The following is a 13,466-nucleotide window of genomic DNA, read 5'->3' on the forward strand; positions in this document are numbered from 1 at the left end:
GATACTAAATACTACATGCTACTTTCTCTAACTATCATATCTAACTAACTCACAACTCGTGACCCTGTTCTCCAGAGTCCAGACACAGGTGGATCCGATTGGCCATCAGGCCCAAACAATCCACCATGATCCACCCAAGCGCTCACTCTAGGTAAACAATTCTTCAAACACATTCCACAAGAGAAAAACAAGGAGCAGAAATAGAAATTGTTTTCTCTTTCATTTCTCTCTGTGCACCTCAATAAAAAATCCTGAGAGAGAGAGAAATGTGCTTGCCACAGTTAATAAAGTTCATTCTTTGCCTTCTGACGATGGAGTAATTTCATTCCTGTCCCTGCCTCAACAGCGACATCTGGTGACCCCTCATGGAGTCGCAGCGCAGCCAGGACTCGTCTTTAAGGGTGCGTCCCGGGGGGTCTCTGCGATCGGACACCTTTGCCCTCTTGAGTGAGGTAACACTGAAACCCTGTGTCTTCCGGAGAAGACTTGGTCCTGTTTGGACCGCGGGTCGGCTCTAAGAAGCTGAGAACTGAGCGGGATGGGTTTTCCCTGAAATAGCAGACTGTCTGTCTCTTGGAGTGGACGTTTGCTAAGGGAGGGTTTCCTTGAAAATGGGGAACCAACTTTCTGCACCTGAACGGCTGATTCTGTCTTCCTGGCAGGGTTATATCCCTCAGCTGGGGGTCCCAGTGTCTGATGCTGAGCTCGCTCTACTCCTGGGTTGGGCTCGGGACCATGGATTTTCTGCGGATCTCAGACGCACCTTCGATCGCAGAATTTGGTGCGGCTTGGGTCATTGCCTCATCACTGAGTTGAACAAGGGGGACGCAACAGCGTCCGCACTCTTCACAGTCTGGGGGCGCATCTACACGGCCCTACAGGGTGAGACCCCGAGAGACAGCGATTCCAACTGGGACATTTCGGGATTCAGTGGGCAACAGGTGGGCAGGGCAGGGCTGTGAGAGATACCGGGATGCCCTGCGGACTTTATATGTCATCGGGAACTTATGTTAAGCCCAAGTATCCCCATCCGCGTGACTGCGTTCAGCTGAAATATCCTTCGCTCGTTGATCGGACACTGACCGCACCGCAGCCCGTGCCGTGGTCGGTCGGGCTGGACCGTCCCGCCCCGAGAGCGGAGCCGGCGACTTCCTCCACCTTTCAAGTGGCAGCCGGGGTGCCTTTGTTACAACTATCAGTTTCGGCACACCCGACATTGCAGGGACTGCACGGGGCAACCCCGCTCGCGGCTCTGCAGCCCCCCCCCTCCAGAATGCAGTTGAGAGGGGGGCCGGCGCCGCCTGCAGTCCGTGACACAGTGGGGGCTGCTGCCCCCCCGGCTCCTTCGCTAATGGAGCCTCTGCAAATGTACGGGTCACGCCCTCCTGTACTGCTGGGACCAGCTATGGAGCCTTTGATCCATCCCCTGGCACGCCCCCTGCCACCCGCGGGGGCTCCAGCTTTGCCGACGGGACAGGCGCAACTGCCTCTCGGTCCACACACCGCTCCAGATGGAGCAGCCAGTTTTTCCGTGTTTCGGCCGGCACCAAACCGACCCTGGGACCAACAGAGTCCCCGATGCCGCCAGCGACCCGGCGCAGCTGCCCGCTTTGCTCAGACTGGCGGTGTGCCACGCTGCGGGGGAGACTGCGCCCACCGCTCCGCTTGCCACGCCTCGGGCTCCGCCGCCTGAAGCCGGGTTGTCAGCAGCGACTCCGCTCTGCGATCTGCCGCCAGCAGCGGCCGGCAGCTCCGCGCTGGACAACACATCCAGCCCGCTTGTTTCAGAGCCTGCACCCAGCCCACCACCCCCTCCGCTTCCCCCAGACTGCCCCGAGCTGTGTCCCTCTGGGGCAGCGGCAGAGGCACTGAGAGGGAGCACCGGCTTGGTCCACAGCAGCATCGCTGCTGCTGGTCCTGTGGCTGGGGATGGGGCCGCAGACACACTGGAAGCGAGGAGTGGCCCTTTGTACTGGGCAGGCATGAGCGGTGCTAAGAGCCCCAAATCCAGGGTGGAATTTTACATTCGCGGGAACACCTCCCCTGCTCGCACCCTGTGCGTCCTGCTCCTGTTCGCAGAGTCGGAGGAGCAGGATTTTGAGCAGCCTGGTGGGGGCGGGCACCAGAAAATAAGGTTGGAATGGGTTGCCCATCTGCGGGTGGCCATAGGGTGTCCCAGGGACCCCAGATCCAGGGCCCCAAGTGATACCAATGAGAAGCTGTGAGGGACCAAGCCGAGTAGATCTTGGCTCGGCAGAGGGGCTGGGGTCCTCGCCCCCCCCCGGCCGGGTCTGGGACGCTTGGGCCGGCCCCTGGGCCGGCCCCTGGGCCGGGTCCCCTGCCTCGCCCAGCACCACAGGGTCCTAAAGCCCGCCGGTGCTGCTGGCTCTTTTGGAAAAAAAAAAAAATTAAAAAAAAATAAAGGTGGAAAGAGCTGCGTCTTCACTGACAGCTCAAAGTACTGGAATGCCACGAGTCAGCCTCGACCCAAGTGATTGAATTAAGGGCTGTGGCCATGGCATTTCAGAGATTTCTCAAGTGTTTCTGAATTTGGTCAATTCTACTCAATTGTTTTGAAAACTTTGAGGATGCAATTTGGACCTGATTTCAAACTTGTCACTCAAGTTGTTCATTGAGGACATGACTGCATGGGCCAAAAGCCTTGCATGATTCTTCTATCAAGTGCATACACCTTGCAAAAAGTAATTTTGATGAATGCCAACCAAAGCTTCACCTGCTGCACCTTACTGGCTGGGATAAATCCCAGAGGCCTAAAGGCTTTGCAGCTGTGGCAAACAGATATTACTCATCTTGCCAAATTATGAATTTGGCTGATTTGGGTATGTGCACGTGTTTGTTAATACATTCTTTTCTGTCATGTGGGCATCTGATCTCACTGGGAAATGGGTTTTGACAAGTTGGACTGCCAGTCCTTTGTCAGACTGACAATAGGTTCTTACTATCCTAAAGTTGGTAACTGATTTTTTGAAATTTATAGTATAAGTTTGGAATCTCTTCGACCATTCTGAGCCAATAGCCAATTGAGGTTTTGATTGTCAGTTGATAAAACTTTTGAGCTGTGTTTGTTCTCTTTCCTGCAAAGGGCCCTGCAGGAGGGCAACAAACGCCGCCTCCTTCTTTAAACAAAAAGGGGGACATATGGATATTCTCAGTTCAGAGAGAAAAGGAGGAAGATTTTGCCAGGCTAAGCCTGGGAAAAAGTCCGAGAGGAATGTAAACAATCTACTATCTCTCTTTCTGTTCATATTGTTTATAGATATGTTCTACCACCATGTGCTATTCATAGTGCACCAATGGTGTGAAGGGTTTTCACTTTGAGACCAATCATATTTCACCTTAGCGATCCTGGTTATAAAAGAGGAATGCTACTTGTTAATAAAGTTCATTCTTTGCCTTCTGATGATGGAGTAATTTCATTCCCGTCCCTGCCTCAACAGCGACAGGGCAGGACAGGACAGACACATATTTCTGAATCACAGAATCATTGAGGTTGGAAAAGGCCTCCAAGATCACTGAGTCCAACATTTGACTGATCCCCACCTTGTGAACTAAACCATAGCACTAAGTGCCATAGCAAATCGCTTCACATAATCATTTAGGTTGGAAAAGACCTTTGAGATCTGTTGTCACAGGCCCCCAGCTGGGAAATAATTAGCATTGACTCCATGATTCACAGAAGGCTGATCAATCACTTTATTATACTATACTTATTTAGAAACCCATTGCCCTTACAGACAGTCACGATACTGGTGAACCCAATTGATCCTTCAATCCAAACACCATCACCATTGGCCAATCAAGAAACCACCCTTTGGTAAACAAATCTCCATAACACATTCCACATGTTCACAACAACAGGTGCAGCAGGCCAAGATAAGAATTGTTTATCATTCTTTTCTCTGATCTTCTCACAGCCTTCCCCAGGACAATGCCTGGGAAAGTTGTGCCTGTTGCTCTCTGTGGCCAGAGAGCTGCTGCCACAGCGATCATTGAGTCCAACCTACAACCTAACATCACCTTGTCAACTAGACCATGGCACTGAGTGCCACATCCAGTTTTTCCTTAAACACCTCCAGGGACAGTGACTGCACCACCTCCATGGGCAGCCCATTCCAATGCCCAATCACTCTTTCTGTGAAGAACTTCTTTTTAATGTCAAGTATAAACCTCCTGTGGAGCAGCTTAAGACTGTGTCCTCTTGTCCTATTGCCAGTTGCCTGGGAGAAGAGGCTGACCTCCACTTGGCTACAGCTTCCTTTCAGGCAGTTGTAGAGAGTGATAAGGTCTCCCCTGAGCCTCCCTCCTCTTCAGGCTAAACAACCCCAGGTCCCTCAGCTGCTCTTCATAGGGCTTGTATTCTAGACCTTTCACCAGCCTTGCTGTCCTTCTCTGCACACGTTCAAGCATCTCAACATCCTTCCTGAATTGTGCGGCCCAAATCTGGACACAGTACTCAAGGTGCAGCCTCACCAGTGCCAAGTACAGGGGAAGAATCACTTCCCTGGTCCTGCTGGCCACACCATTCCTGATACAGGCCAGGATGCCATTGGCCTTCTTGGCCACCTGGGTACACTGCTGGCTCATGTTCAGTCTGCCGTCAATCAGTGCCGCCAGGTCCCTTTCTGCCTGACTGCTGTCCAACTCCTCTGTCCCCCACCTGTAACGCTGCAGGGGGTTATTGTGGCCAAAGTGCAGGACCTGGCACTTGGTCTTGTTAAACCTCATATTGTTGGATTCAGCCCATCTATCCAGCCTGTCCAGGTCCCTCTGCAGAGCCCTCCTACCCTCCAGCAGATCAACACTCGCACCCAACTTGGTGTCATCTGCAAATTTGCTGATGGTAGACGCAATCCCCTCATCCACATCATCAATAAAGATATTAAACAGGAGTGGGCCCAACACAGATCCCTGGGGGACATCACTCTTGACTAGCCAGCAATTGGATGCAACACCATTCCCCACCACACTCTGGGCCTGGCCATCCAGCCAGTTCTTAACCCAGCAAAGAGTGCACCTGTCCAAGTCGTGGGCTTCCACCTTTTCCAGGAGTATGCTATGGGAGACAGTGTCAAAGGCTTTGCTGAAGTCCAAGTAGACAACATCCACAACCTTCCCCTCATCCACCAGGTGGGTCACCTGGCCATAAAAGGAGATCAGGTTGGTCAGGCAGGACTTGCCCCTCCTAAATCCATGCTGGCTGGCTCTGATCTGTTGGCTGTTCTGTAGGTGCTGTGTGATCACACACAAGATGATCTGATCTATAACCTTCCTTGGCACTGAGGTCAGGCTGACAGGCTTGTAGTTTCCCAGATCCTCCTTTCTGGCCCTTCTTATTGATGAGCATCACAATGGCCAGCTTCCAGTCATCTGGGACCTCCACAGTTAGCCAGGACTGATGATAAATGATGGAGAGTGGCTTGGCAGCCCTTCCACCAGGTCCCTCATTGTAGCAGCCACAGGCCCTGCAAGGCCTCCCTGGCAGTCTCTTGCCTAAGATAAGAAATGCCTAGTCATGATGACTGGACCAAAGAAGCCCCTCTTCTGCCTTCGGACCCTTGTTATCTCTCTGTAAGACCATAGGTCATATCCGCCTCAACCCTTACTATTGGACTGTTTCCCAAAACCCCTACACCCTATATAAACCCCATTTCTGCCCAGTTCAGCAGAAGAGCTGTCACTGAAACCCTTTGCAGAAGCTGCCAATAAAGACACATCTGTGGAACCTCATACAGCCTTCTCCTCTCTCTCTCCCTGCGTCTGCCGAGGCACCTTAGCAAGCAAAGAGTTGAAATCACTGAAGAGCTGAATTCACCAAAGAGCTGATCTCACTTAAGAGCTGAGCTGCTTGCTAAGATTGCCTGCGGCTGGGAGCTTGCCTGAGGAACCTGGAGAGGTTGTGCTTAGCTGGACATCGCTATCCAGGACACCTACGGCAGCCGGGGTCAGATAGACCCCGAGAATTCAGGCTGTAATACCTCATCACTCTAGGATGGATCCCATCTGGTCTCATAGACTTGTGAACATCTAAGTCGCTCAGCAGGTCACTAACTGCTTCCTCCTGGATTACAGGGGGGCTATTGTGCTCCCCATGCCCGTCTACCAGCTCAGGAGGCCAGTTATTCTGAGAACAAACTGTCTTATTGTTGAAGACTGAGGCAAAGAAAGTGTTAAGTACCTCAGCCTTTTCCTCACCATTGGTGACTATATTCCCCCCCCCCGTGTCCAATAAAGAATGGAGGTTTTCCTTGCCCCTCCTTTTGCCATTAATGTATTTATAAAAACATTTTTTATTATCCTTCACAGAAGCGAACAGGTTAAGTTCTAGCTGATCTTTCACCTCTCTAATTTTCTTTCTGCATGACCTAATGACATCCTAAACCATTTCCTGAGTTGCCTGCTCCTTTGTTCCAGAGGTGATACACCCTCTTTTTTTCCCTGAGTTCCTACAAAAGCTCCTTGCCCAGCCAGGCAGATCATCTTCCCCGTCGCCTTGGCTTACAGCACATAGGGACAGTTTGCTTCTGTGCCTTCAAGATTTATTTCTTGAAGTATGTGCATCCTTCCTGGACCCCTTTGATTTTAAGGGCTGTTTCCCAAGGTATTCTCTGAATCAGCCTCTTGAAGAGACCAAAGTCTGCCCTCTGGAAATCCAGTGTAGAAATTTTGTTGATGCCCCTCTTTGTTTCACCAAATATTGAAAACTATATTATTTCATGGTCACTGTACCCCAGACAGACTCCAACCACCACATCTCCCACCAGTCCTTCTTTGTTTGTTGTCGTGGTTTGACATGGAAGTGAATTTTTTTCCAGGAAGTTGGGTCAAACCAATCAGTGGTCAGGTTTGGATATTGGCACCTGGAGTGACCACTGAAAGTATGGACACGCCTCTGAGAACACAGGGGGTTAAAAGCAAGAACTCCCAGGGGAACTGTCTCTTTGGTTCCGGTCGTCAGAGAGTGCAGACTCTCCCCTGCCCAGCCTCAGGCTGGGTGGGGGAGGGGAAGCCACGCGGCCTTGTCCAGGTAGGCCGAGGGGGCTGAGGGTGTGGAACCGAGCCAGCTCCTGGACGGAAGGGTGGAGAGAAGCGGAGATGCCTTTGTTCCCCCCCCGACAGAGGGAAAGTGACAGAGAGCCTGATGGCACCTGGAAAGTTGCCGGCAGAGGAGAAGGAGAAGGGGGGGGGGGGGGGGGGATGATGTCCAGCGTGGGAGACGGGATGCTGGACCGAGATATCAGCCATCCAGGGAGTCTGAACTTTTAACCCTTTCCAGGAAATGAGGGCTTTGTAAAATATTACTCCTCCTTGATTTGTAGTGGAAGAGACACAGTCCGGGACCTGAGATGTTAGAAGAAGAAATATTTAGGTGGGAGGAGATGATGAAGTAGCTTTTGGCTGGACTTTTCTTGTTAGCCATGGACTGAACCAAAATCTCCTGCAATAGAGACTGCATTTTAGGGGGATGCAGTGGTGACCCAAGGAGACCTGCTTCAGCTTCTAACCGCACAGGAATGGCAAGAACAGAAGAAAGCTGAGGAGGGAATTGTAATGCCCTCTGTCTTCGGGAAAGAAGATGATCTCTGTTCTTGGACCCTTGGCCCCAGGTGAAAATGGGGGGGACTGTAGTCCCAGGATGAGAAGCTGAACTGTTGTATCTTTGGGTCCATGGCAAAGCCTTTAAGGATAAAGGAGCCCTATGAGCAGTCTGTCCATGCACGGTGGTAAGAGCACTGTGACATGGAAAGGAGAGTGTCACACTGGCAGATTTTCTCCGGGCGGTTGCCATGTGTGGCAGGGAAACACAGGAGGTGGCAACTGTGTTTCCTGGGGGGTCAATGGTGCAAGAGAGACTTCTCTCTCCCTTGATAGCTTGAGTATTAATTATCTTAAGGGTGGTAATTTGATCAGGAATCCCAGGTGGTGTTTCATGGTGGGTGTTTTAGGAATTGGGAGGAGGAGGGGTGTTTTAAAAGGTCTTCATCCTGGATTTAGTTTATGTGTTTTCTGTAGTAGTAGTAGTTTAATAAAGTTTTTTTTTCCCCTTGTTATTAAGCTTGGGCCTGCTCTGCTCTGTTCCTGATAACATCTCACAGCATTTATTTAGGGAAGGTGCATTTTCATGGGGGCGCTGGCATTGTGCCAGTGTCAAACCATTACATTTTTAAACAGCAGGTCTAGCAGAACTCCATCCCTGGTAGGCTCGCTCACCAGCTGTGACAAGAAGCTGTCCTCAGCTGTGGTGTGGTTTTTGCTTTAAGTTTGTGTTTGCCCACTATTCTCCTCCCTAATCTCCTCCCCTCCCGAGTTACCCATCTCCCCAAGCCCTTCCCTAACTTCCTCCCTCACAAGTTGTCAATCCTCCCTATCCCTACCCCTTTTTCCAGAGCGTTCCTCGTCTATCTTGTAGTATTCGATACCCCATTTGTTACTTTGTATTATCCCCCTCCCCTGCTCCTCCTGATAGGTTTATAGAATGTTAGTCCTGACCTGAGTTCCTCCCCTGCCATGCCCTCATTGGTTAGTTGCCCTATACCACTCCTCCTATAAAAACCTCTGCAGACCTCCTGGGCTTGGTCTTGGGGTCCCAGGTCGTGGACCTAATAAATCCATCCAGTTTTACCCCAAGTACCGCGTCATCATTATCTGTTCCTGTGCTGGACCAAGCGAAAACTGGGAATAGCAGAGTTCTCGGGGGGAAGGTCACGCCCCTGCTGTTGCTGCCCAGCACAATACAGCGCACTGCGACAGTCCTCCATACACTCTAAGAGTTTCCTAGACTGCCTCTTCTTCACTGTGTTGAGTTCCCAGCAGACATCTGGCAGGTTAAAGTCTCCTGCAAGAACAAGGGATGGCAATCTTGAAACATCCTCCAGCTGCTTCTAGAATAATTCATTCAGCTCTTCATCCTTGTTGGGTGGTCTATAACAGATTCCCACCAGGATGTTAGCCTTGTTGGCCTACCCCTGATTCTTACCCATAAGCACTCGACCTTACTATCATTAACCTCAAGTTCTATAGCATCAAAAGCCTCCCTAATATAACGACCCACCCCTCCACCTCTCCTACCTCACCTGTCTCTTCTGAAGAGCATGTAGCCATCCATTGCAGCACTCCAGTCATGCGAGTCATCCCACCACAGTTCCATGATGGAGACTACATCATAGCTTTCCTGCTGTACCATGGCTTTCCAGCTCCTCTTGTTTGTTACCCATGCTGTATGCATTAGTGTACATGCACTTCAGCTGGGCTGCTGATTTCACCCCTGACTCTGGCTTACCACCCTTGGTCTCATCTCTAACGAGCCTGGTGTCCTGGTTTGAAAAGACAGGTGTCTTCTAAGGAAGGCAAGAGCCTCCCCTGAAATGGAAAATGTAAACTCCTTCCCTACAAACTATTATAATTTTGAAATTAAGGGGGTCTCAGGCAAAGATATGGGAGTAGGAATAGCAGTTCTTTATTAGGGAAGAAAGTTAAAATAAAATAAAAAATGCAGTAATACAAAACAACACTGACAGAGTCTAAATACGACTTGAAACCCTGTTGGTCAGGGTGTTGGTAGCAGTCTAATTAAATGGTGGCTGCAGTCCTCCTGTAGTGACAGATGTGGTTTTGTTGAAGCAGTGATCCTGTAGAAATGTGTAGTTTTCCTCTGAAGGTCCTGGACCTGGTGGTGTAGATGGGCCTGGTCTTCCTCTGGGAATCTAGTGGGAAAAGGCTGCTTCTGGTGTTCGATATCTCAGATTATATCCAGGTAGGAATGCGTGGCTCCTCCCCCTGGGCAGAGCATCTCACAATGGGATGATGTAATTTTATCAGTCATGCAGTGAGACTCAATGGCCCATTAACAGAAGATATCTCCCCAGAGGGAGGATTGGTTGTTGAAGAGATAAACTGTCCAATGAACAAAAGATAACTGCCCCACCTCTAACAGGTGGGAAATAGAATACACACCGCCAAACCACATCTTACAACCCAGGACACCTGGTTTCATCCCCTTTCCCCTTCAAACCCAGCTTAAAGCCCTCTCAATCGTCCCTACCAATGCAAGGGCTAGAATCCTTTTGCCCTTGCTAGATAGATGGAGCTCATCTGACTAGCAGGCCTGGTGCCGTAAAAATTGCCCCATGATCAAAAAAACCCAAAATTGTCCTGATAGCACCAGTCCTTAGACCACTTATTGATAGCATGGGTTTTCCTGTTCCTTTCATCATTCATCCCTGCTACTGAAGGAATGGAGCAGAACACCACCTGTTCTCCTGTCCCATCAACCAGTCGACCCAGAGCCTTGAAGTCCCTTTTAATTGCCCTGGTGCCCTTCTTGTCAACCTCATCACTGCCAACCTGAACAAAGAGCAGCGGGTAATAATCATAGGACTGAATTAGTTCAGGGAGTTTCCTGGTGATATCCCAAACCTGGGCCCCAGTGAGGCAGCAGACCTTCCTGTGGGATGGGTCCAGTCAACATACAGGGCCCTCAATTCCCCTCAGAAGGGAGTCAGCCACTACAACTACCCTTCTTCTTAATACCTGAGGTTGTGATTTCCCTGACAAAGTGCATGTCGTGGTTTGACATAGAAGTGAAATTTTTTTAGGAAGTTGGGTTAAACTAATCAGTGGTTAAGTTTGGATATTGGTACTTAGAGTGACTACTGAAAGTACAGACACGCTTCTGAGAACACAGGAGGTTAAAAGCAAGAACTCTTAGGAGAACTGTCTTTTTTGTTCTGGTCGTCAGAGAGTGCAGACTCTTCCCTGCTCAGCTTCGGGCTGGGTGGGGGAGGGGAAGCCATGTGGCCTTGTCTAGGTAAGCTGAGGGGGCTGAAAGTCTAGAACTGAGCCAGCTCTTGTAGACAGAAGAGTGGAAAGAAGCGGAGATGCTTTTGCTTCCTCCTTAGAGGGAAAGAGACAGAGAGCTTGATGGCACTTAGAAATTTGCTGGCAGAGGAGAAAGAGAAGGGGGGGGAGGGGATGATGTCCAGCGTGGGAGACGAGAATGCTGGACAGAGATTTTAGCCGTCTAGGGACTCTGAACTTTTAACTTTTTCTTGGGAAAGGAGGGCGTTGTAAAATATTACTCCTCCTCAATTTGTAATAGAAGAGAGACAGTCCAGGATCTGAGATGTTAGAAGAAGAATTTTTAAGTGAGAGGAGATGATGGAGTAGCTTTTGGCTGGACTTTTCTTGTTAGCCATAGACTGAACCAAATTCTCCTGCAATAGAGACTGCATTTTAGAGGGATGCAATAGTGAGCCAAGAGACCTGCTTCAGCAGCTGAGAGTGACAAGAGTGGAGTAAACAGAAAAAAGTTGAAGAAGATGTAGTGATGCTTTCTGTCTTCAGAGAAGAAGAAGAGAAGAAGATCATCTCTGTTCTTAGACCCTCGGCCCCAGGGGAGGAAGAAAATGGGGGGGACTGTTGTTCCAAAAAAGAGAAGCTGTTAGACCCTTGGCCCCAGGGAGAAATAGGGGGGACTGTGGTCACAAAATGAGAAACTGAACTGTTGTTTTTCTTTAGTCCTTTGCAAAGCATCCTTGAAAAGAAACCCTATGAGCAGTCTGTCTATGCACGGTAGTGAGAGCACTGTGACATAGAAAGCAGAGTGTCACACTGGCAGATTTTCTCCAGGCAGTTGCCATGTGTGACATGGAAACACAAGAGGTGGCAACTGTGTTTCCGGGGCGGGGGGGGGGGGGGGGGGGGGGGGTCTATGGCGCAAGAGAGACTTCTCTCTCCCTTAATAGACTGAGTATTAATTATCTGAAAAGTAGTAATTTAATCAAGAATCCTGAGTAATGTTTCATAGTAGTTGTTTTAGAAATTAAGAAGAAGAAGAGTGTTTTAGAAAGTCTTCATCCTAGATTTAGTGTGTGTGTCTTCTGTAGTAGTAGTTTAATAAAGTTTTTTTTTTCCGTTGTTATTAAGCTTAAGCCTGCTCTGCTCTGTTCCTGATAACATCTCACAGCATTTATTTAAGAAAATGTATTTTCATAGGAGCGCTAGCATTGCGCCAGTGTCAAACCATAACAGTGCAACTGGGAGACAGATTTTTTTTCTCTAGCGTCATCTGCCTGACCCTCTAGATCCAGGGCCTTGTACCTATTTTGTAAAGGCACCTGGGAATGTGATGGGGGTCAGGAGGGAATTCTTTTACCTCCCCTGAGCAGGGGCCCATTTCCATTCCTCCCCACCTACTAGATGCCCTCCTACCTGATGGCAAGAGGGGCCGGGATCCTCTGATTCCTGCTGAGCTTCTCTCATGGTTGGAAGGCTGTAACTCCTCTGGTGACACTCCTCCAGTCTATTTCTCTTTCACTCCCCTTAATATCCCTTAGCCTTTCTACTTCCTTAAGCTCTCCCACTAGATAGAGCAGATCATTCACCTGCTCACACTACACGCAAGTGTCTTTTGCACTGTCCTCTAGTACTAACCACCGGGCTCAGACACTCCTTGCAGCCAGTGACCTGGACAGCTGCATCCTTCTTGGGGGATTCTGTCTGGGTTAGCACACTCATCTAGCAGCAGTGGCTTTTGACCATTTGTAAGCCATTGCTGGATCTAGTCAAGTTGGGGGAAACAACAACACCCCCCTCCAAAAAAAAACTCCAACCAAACCAACCAAAACACACCCATCTAACACCCAACCCACCACCAGGAGCTGGGAAGGTGGATGCACCCTTCCTGCTCACCCCATCTGCTCATACTGATGTGCCATGCCCTTACTGCTGTTCCATGCCCCTGTTTCCTTGCTTCCCAGAGCCGTTTAAATCACCCTCAAATGGCCTTGTGACCATCCCTTGCTCACCTGGGCAGCCTGTTCAAATTCTTGACAACCCTTTCAGTAACAAAATTTTTCCTGATGTCCAGCCTGAACCTCCCCTGGCATAGCTTGAGGCCATTTCTTCTTGTCTTGCCACTAGTTGCTTGGGAGAAGAGGTTGATTCCCACCTTGCTACAACCTCCTTTCAGGGAGTTGCAGAGAGCAGTAAGGTCTCCCTTCACCTCAATGTCTTTCTTGTAATGAGGGGCCCAGAACTGGACATAGAATTTGAGGTGCAGCCTCACCAGTACCAAGTACAGGGGAAGAATCACTTCCCAGGTGTTCTGTTTGAAAGCAAAACCAGTGAGAGACTCCAAGTCAGAAATACAATTTATTAGGAAAAGGGAAAAGAAACAAAATACATGCAATAATACAAAAGAAAAACCACTGACAGAGTCAGAATACAACCTGACACCCTTTTGGCCAGCGTGTTGGTAGCAGTCCAAATTGGAATGGCTGCAGTCCTCCTGGAGTGGCAGATGTGGTTCTGTCGGAGCAGTGATCTTGTAGAAGGGTGTAGTCTTCATCTGACGGTCCAGTGGAAAACCCCAGCTGTTCGTCTTGGGAACCAGTGGAAGGGCTGCCTCTAATGTCCCCAAAACCCAGATTATATCGTCAGGAATGCTG

The 13,466-nt window shown here is 49.7% G+C and overlaps 1 pseudogene; it reads left to right on the top strand.

Annotated features, from left to right (window-relative positions):
- Window positions 1-365: 365 nt before the first annotated feature.
- Window positions 366-13,466, top strand: part of LOC128782889 (SET-binding protein-like) — a 120,293-nt pseudogene continuing 107,192 nt past the window's right edge.

The sequence above is a fragment of the Vidua chalybeata genome (assembly GCF_026979565.1).
Source record: "Vidua chalybeata isolate OUT-0048 chromosome W unlocalized genomic scaffold, bVidCha1 merged haplotype SUPER_W_unloc_4, whole genome shotgun sequence".
Lineage (NCBI taxonomy): Eukaryota > Metazoa > Chordata > Aves > Passeriformes > Viduidae > Vidua > Vidua chalybeata.